Source organism: Leptonychotes weddellii, chromosome 7 (assembly GCF_054177405.1).
Source record: "Leptonychotes weddellii isolate Sample4059 chromosome 7, ASM5417740v2, whole genome shotgun sequence".
Taxonomy (NCBI): domain Eukaryota; kingdom Metazoa; phylum Chordata; class Mammalia; order Carnivora; family Phocidae; genus Leptonychotes; species Leptonychotes weddellii.
In genome coordinates, this window is record NC_138375.1 from 127,587,086 (window position 1) to 127,594,643 (window position 7,558).

Consider the following 7,558-nt stretch of genomic DNA (forward strand, 5'->3'; position numbering starts at 1 on the left):
CTGGCTCACATAGACTACTTGATAGTTTCAGAGTGTATCCCTCATTTTACGTTCTTTGTATATTTGCCCAGAAGCTTTCCTTAGACCAGAGGCACACTGGCCACCTTGGTTTCTGCCTGTTAAAATCCTGCCCGGTCTTTAAGACTGAACTCAACTTTATCTCTGCTGTGATGTTAATTGTGCCCTCTCTTTTTCTCTCATAGCACTTTATTGTTACTTCTCTTGTTTCAAAGTCATATTTTGATTTGCTATATAGTTAGTTTGCATATGTATCTCTTCCTCTTGTTTCTGAGGGCAGGAACCATATATTAAATGTTTTGCTCTTCACCACAATACTGGTAATTAGTAGGTTTCATAAAAACTAACTACAGAAAAAAAGGCAGACTTGGGGCACCTGGGTGGCTTAGTGGGTTGAACGACCAACTCTTGATTTTGGCTCAGGTCTTGGTCTCAGGGTCGTGGGATCAAGGCCCGCGTCAGGCTTTGAGCTCAGGCTTTGCGTGGAGTCTACTTGAGATTCTCTCTTTCCTTCTCCCTCTTCCCCTCCCCCCACTTGCTCACTGGTGTGTGCTCTCTCTCAAATAAATAGATAAAATCTTTAAAAAAAAGAAAAGGCAGACTTTTAAGCTTAATAAGCTATTTAAGTTTAATAAAATTTAAGCATAAGTCAAAAAAGTGACTATTCATATATGTTTCTATGCAACGTTATGGTTTATATTTTCTGTTTTTTTCCCAGAAAAATCAATTTTGCCATGTGCAATTAGCTACTTTGTGTAATATAGTTACTGTGCAATGAAAGCTTTACTACCCTGTGGATTCTCTCTCTCATTATTTATTTATTTTTAATATTGGAAGGTAAATCTGAGGGAGAATCTTGAAGAGTTTGGGGGATAAAAGGAAAGAGTCTCCTGTATGCATCTATATGAGTTGAACTGATTCAGAAAGTCCAGACGTCATTCATACAGATGAGCATGCAGAGTACTTTCAGATGACATGATGTTTCTAGAAACAATGATCTATCTACTTTCAGTGGGGTTTGAGTTGTTGCTGGGCTTGGTTTGGCTAAGTAAGCTTTGCTAGAGTACTCTTTTGCAAGACATTGTAGAATTTCCTTTATGGAGTTCTTTCAAGATTTAAATATCTACAGTTCTGCTCAAGATAGTTAGAGGCCCAGAGTCCTGCATAAAAAAGTAAAATTGGCTATGTAGTTGGTAATTGAGTTCCATTTAGCCAGTGTGTACAATCTGACTTGATTTTATTTGTCATCTTTATTCCAAAAAATGCCTCTATTAAAATGGCACCAAATTGTTATATAAGGACACTAGTCCTAAAAAAAGAGAATTTTTTTTAAGAGATCATGATAGCATTTCCTGACCAGGTATTTAAGCAATATATTGTGGACTGGTTGAATGCTAGCTGAGTAAGTAAAATGACAACAAAGTAGAGAAATAACAGCCTTGTGAAAGTTTAGGATGTTTGCTCAAATCTCTTTATTGGTATCCATTCACATCAAATTACCCATATTTCCTTATTGTAGGCGTGTTACAAAAAGAAAAAAAGGAAAAACGTAGGAAGCCTTTTTATCTTCTTTTTATTGACTTCACATTGAATATGGTCATTATGCAGACTTATTTGGGATTTTCTCCATCTCGTACTCCAAGAATAGCCAAATGATTTAGTACAGTCATTGGTTTTGAAACTTTACTTTCAACACTGTTCTCTAGACAAGTCATTTAATTTTCATACTTTAATTTTTTCATTTTCCCAATGCTAGGACTATGATTGTTTTATGGGAATAAGTGAAAGTCCATCAATTTTTATTCAAAATAGATTTGAATTTTTTAAATGAAAGTATGAAGGCTATATTACTAGAGCATTGTTTTATGTAATAACAACATGACTTATTATACTTGTCTCTTCCGGTGTGTAAATCATATTGTTATTTGTCTCATCCCCTGCAATGACATGCTTGGAGGAAAGTAGGCATTTTACTCAGCATAGGCCTATTCACGTGTTTGTGGACAGTCTGGAAGACCTAACACCCATCCATCTTGCTATGTATTAGTTTGTGTGTGGAAATGGCTTGTCTGAAACAATGCATTTTGGAGAGTGATGCTTTGCTCCCTTTCTCTGAGGGGATACAATGGGGGTGGGAAGCATCTGTGTGAGAAATACACTTTCTTTGTTGTGATGCAAAGATTTAAGATAGAGGTGGAATTTAATATGATATAAATGTTATGATATGAATAATGATGTAAAGTTTCTGTGGATTACTTGAGGGGTTTTGTGTGTGTGTGTGTGTGTGTGTGTGTGTGTGTTACATTCCATTTTTGTCCCTTGACCTTTCCTCATGTTACACATGAGCAATCCTTTGTTTTAGGGAAGTTTATCATTATATAACCAGGGAAGTGAGGTATCAGATTTTGGCTTTTAATTCTAAAGCTGTGGTTCAGATGTAAGATAGGAAGATTGGAAGGCTATGCATCCAAGCAGAACAACCTTCCCTCTCAGGAGAGATGAAGATCTTCTGAATTTAGGAGAGGGAGGGAAGATGAGAAGGAATAGAAGAGTAAGACACTGAAAAAAGTCTCTTGGAAGGAGATGCTGGAAAGCAGAGATCTTTCCTCATAGTTGCTGAGGGGATTTCTTCTTGCAGGCTTGCCACTCCATGAGCACACTTACTGAGATGCTGCCCTGGGGAGACGAAGAGGAAAGGAAATGAAAGGTGAACAAACTGAGTTTACTCTGCAGGGTTCAAGTTCAGCACAAACTAGAAATATTATATTTTACACTTGTAAATAGAGTGGGACTTCCAGCTAGAGAGTAAATGCACTTTTTACAAAATGTAAGAAGTGAAATTTCTTGCACCCCTCTTTGGGTTTCACATGCTATTAAGACTTAGCTGTCAGAGTCCATTGAAGGACAAATAGCAAAGGTGACTCCTCAATATTTTTTGCTTTTATTGCCTGTCCTTTGAGTAACACCATGCTTCTGACTTTCTTCCACCGGCTCATTTAGCTGTCATATTGAACTGAACACGTAGCTCACACAATGGCCATCACGATCATGGTACATTCCACCCTATATGTATACACATGCTATGCAGTGTCCTTCCATATGTTTTCCTTTCTTGGTAAGCAAAATGTGTTGACCTTTCTTGTGTATAATTCCTTTAAGGCATTATAAGGTCATCTCATAAGCCAGGCAGGTTCAGCTTGTATTTTTCTGTTTGACATACATAAGGAATCATGTATTTTCATATCTGTCATAATAGCTGACTAGGGTATGATTCTTAATTCTTAAGTTCAAGGGTAGGTATATCAAACTTGATGGTGTAAATGTAGAACATAGTCTGGGCGGGGGGGGATATTTCCACACTGGCTTTTGATCTCACACACCACCACCCATGACCTTGAATCCTTAGCAAGTCATTTCTCATTATGGGATACATGGGGAACAATTACATACTGTGGAACAATTACTTGAGCATTTGCATTTTAATTGGGGATTTTTAAAATGCTGTGTAATTTGTGGAAAAAAAGTTGATGTGATTATATATTAAAAAAAGATTTTTTTCAATAAAGGGGAGGTATAAAGTTAACGGCCTAATGATCAACTGAGACAAGAAATGTGTAACATCTAAAAGTAATAAGGATATCCCTTTGAGTGTAACCTTTTTAAAATTTTGCATTCTTATTTAATACTTCAGTTATATACCTTCAGACAGTATATAATTACATATTCAATGTTAGATGGATGATATATACATCTGTATGTGTGTATATTATAATTATACATACAAATATGTACAACATATACCTTATTATATACTATATATACAATGTATATAAATATGCACACACACTATATATATACACTTATATCAAGGGCCATTGCTTATTATTCCCTGAGTTCTCCATTATCATCCATGGTAAGGTTCTTGTTTTTGAATCACTTGTTATATGCTTAGAATTCTTTCTTAGTTGTTTTTCTTAGATTCTTAAATAACCATCACATTTTCCTTTTTCCTGGATAGGTGAATGATATATTGGCCAAGTATGGAATTCCAAAGTTGCAGCTCCCTTTTTATGACTTGTAGATATATTTACACTCTCTTCTAGCTTCGTGGACTACAGAAGAATAGTCTAATACCAGTCTTTTAGCACCATTTTGGTATGTTGGAAGTGAAGGATATGGGCCCATTAAGATCTAATAATAGAAGGCCAATCTTAAATACCCCCTGGCATGCACACATCTCATAATACTCAATTTTTCCCAGTGCTCAGGTTTTAAGGTTCTTAGCCAGGGGCTCCAAGCCTGGTCTCAGGTAGCCTTTCTCAGAACCAAGTCATCTCTTATATTCCAGCAGCCAGTAGACCTAGGCAAGGAAGATAGATTGGAATTATTAATGGACAAAAATGGAACTGCATATGATCGCCATTTTCATCCTCTGTTCTATTTCTTTATTAACTCTCTCTTAAATTTTAAAGAGATCAAACTGTTTTACTTAGTCACTGCAAACTTAGACTTATTGCTGAGTTAATCACTTCTGTGTTCCATAAGTTAATTGTTGGGTAGAATGTAGTCTAGACTCATGCTGTTCTAGTGAAATCTCCAACTACTTCTAACCTGGCTATGGACATATAGGCATAGCTAAACCTAGTTTCACCTAAGCAGGTCGGAAGTCTCAAGTGAACACTTCTCAAAATAGGGAAAATAATAATGCACTGAGGGTAGGAAGAAATTGAAGAGCAGTTCTAAAAGGCCCTTTGAAGTAGTTTTCCTTTGAGTGGGCATGACGCTAATGGAGCAGATGATAAACTCTCTTTAGGTGCCAGAGAAGCGCTGTTGTCTATTTATCAGGTATTTTGAACCAGGGTAGTTCCCAGGCATACTGAAGAGCATACCAAACTTGGCTGTTACATTTTCAACACTAGAAATAGGGCAGAGCTGCCCATACAGATGCACAGTATTGTTTACACAGGCAAAACAACCATTACATTACTGATTTTCATTCTCAGTCTTATCAGATTAAGATACAGAAATAGTTGTGGAAGTTTTCTTCTCCAAGGGAAATGATTTTAGAACAACAAAATAAGGAATATGATTTTGTGGACATGCTCCTTAACACATTTTATTCAAATGCTGACTATCTGAAAAATGGGGGGTATGTGTGGAAGGAAACACCTCACGCCCATGGGATGCTCAAATACTAAATTCTACTGCTTCTCACTTTAGCACTGGTGAGCACTGCTTTGTTTAGTATATTGACTCCAGATGTTGTGAAATACCCAATTCTTTTAGGAGAGCTCAGATTTCCTGCACAACGGCACATGGTTACACTTTCTATGTAATACACGTGACCCGGCACCATAACCAATGGCTACAACATGTATATCTGAAACAGTACTTGTGGTTTTTCCCAAATAGGTACCACTCAAGCTACTGGGGACTGAAAACCTCAGTGATGTAAAATTAGAGGTAATACACTGAAATATTTGAACTATACCCCCGCACATATACATTGAATATTTCCATTCTCCCCCTCATTTAATCCTTGTGAAAATCCTTTAAGTGTTGTTATTACCTGTCACATGCCTAAGATTACACAACAGGTGTCAGATCTGGGATATGAGCTCAGTAACCTGATTCCAGAATCAATGCTCTTCACTACCTCACAAGCTTTGAAGCTTTCCTAAAATTAACCTGCATCCCAGTTTTCTCAATACTGAAACAGGGATAGGTAAACTAAGGTCAATAAAGCACTGAGCACCCGGTACATATGAAGCATTCAATAAATAGCTGTGGTTGTTATTACAATAATTATTAAGTATATATTATGTCAGGTATGAAGCTAAGCATCTTATTTAAGTATATTAGAAGATATTAATTAAGGAATTACAAGAGTGCTCTGTGCTAGCAAGAAGTGTAAGGTACCTTGAAAAAAATATGATGAGGGCTTAATGTAATCTTTAGGTCTGGGAAACTTTCCCCCTGGAGGCAACACTTCAGCTGTTTACTGTAAAGTCAACAGGAATTGGTGGACTGGAGAAGACCAGAGAGAAGAGTAATATATAAAAATACTATAGGGGGGAGGAGCAAGATGGCAGAGGAGTAGGAAACCTAAATTTCGTCTGGTCTCAGGAATTCAGCTGGATAGGGATCAAACCATTCTGAACACCTACAAACTCAACAGGAGATCAAGAAAAGAACAGCAACAACTCTCTGAACAGAAAAGCGACCACTTTCTGGAAGGTAGGACGTGCGGAGAAGTGAATCCAGGGTGATATTCGGGAGGATAGATGGCGGGGGAGGGGGCCTCCGTCCCCCGCTTCTGGCAAGTGATAGAGCCGTGGAGCACAAAATCGGAACTTTTAGAAGTTGGCTCTGCTGAGGGACATCGCTCCAGTGGCTAAGCGGGGGGTGGAATCCACGCAGGACAGTGTGGTCTCAGGACCCTTGGGGTCACAGAAAGACTGGGGGTGCCTGAGTGCAGCAGAGCTCCTGGGTATCGGAGAGGGGAAGCCGGCTGCAGAGATGGAGCCTTGGCACGGGCTCTCAGCTCAGAGTTGCCATAAACCGTGATCCGTGGCCCAGTTGGGCCCCTGCTCCTCCAGCAGGGACCCAACAAGCGGCAGATCTGGGGAGACTCCCCTTCCTCCCCCGGGAGGAGCGGCATGGGAGCGCACCGCAGGGATCTGCTGGGTTTGGAGACTCCACCCGGGGTCGGGTGCCAGAGATAGAAACGCGCGGTCACAGGCTGGGTGAGCAGAGTGCAGCCGGAGACCAGGGAGACGGGAGTGACTGACGGCTTTTCTCTGGGGCCTCACTGAGGAGCAAGGCCCCGAGTTCTCAGCACCTCCGGGGCGGAGATTGGGAGGCCGCCATTTTCACTCTCGTCCTCCAAAGCTGTACGGAAAGCTTGAAGGGATCAAAAGCTCTGGAGAGCAAACCCGAGCAGATAACATAACCCGGACTGGGCAAGGGTGGGGCACTTCCGCCTCCAGCAAAGACATTTGGGAACCACGGCAACAGGCCCCTCCCCAGAAGATCAGCGAGAACAGCCAGCAAAGACCAAGTTTACCGATCAATGAGAACAGCAGAACTCCAGCGCTAGGGGAATACTGCACATAGAATTCCTGGCTTTTTTCCCATGATTCTTTAGTCTTTCAAAGTTAATTTTTTTTTGAATTTTTCTTTTTCCCTTTTTCAACCAACACCTTATCAATCCCTTTTTTAAAAAATATTTTTTATTTTTCATTTTTAGAGTCATATTCTATCCCTTCAGAGTAGCTAACATTATTTTTGGTATATATATAAGTTGTTTCTCTTTAAAATTTTGGGATACAGTTTCTTCTAACAGACCAAAATATACCCTCAATCTCTAGTGTATGGCTTTGTTCTAGTCTCCTGCCTGATCACATTCTCTACCTCCCTTTTTTTTTTTTTTGTAAATCCTCTTCTTTCTTTTTTTTTTTTCATAAAGAATCTATTGGTTATTTATTTTTTTTAATTTTTTTTATTCTTATGTTAATCCCCATACATTACATCATTAGTT

General features: G+C 39.0%; 1 long non-coding RNA gene across 1 annotated transcript; it reads right to left on the reverse strand.

Annotated features, from left to right (window-relative positions):
- Window positions 1–1,574: 1,574 nt before the first annotated feature.
- On the reverse strand, window positions 1,575–7,259 carry LOC145722762 (uncharacterized). Its single transcript, XR_014147279.1, has 2 exons — window positions 5,938–7,259; window positions 1,575–2,694 (listed from the first exon to the last, which is right to left on the reverse strand). It is a non-coding gene; the product is annotated as an uncharacterized LOC145722762 (long non-coding RNA).
- Window positions 7,260–7,558: the final 299 nt, after the last annotated feature.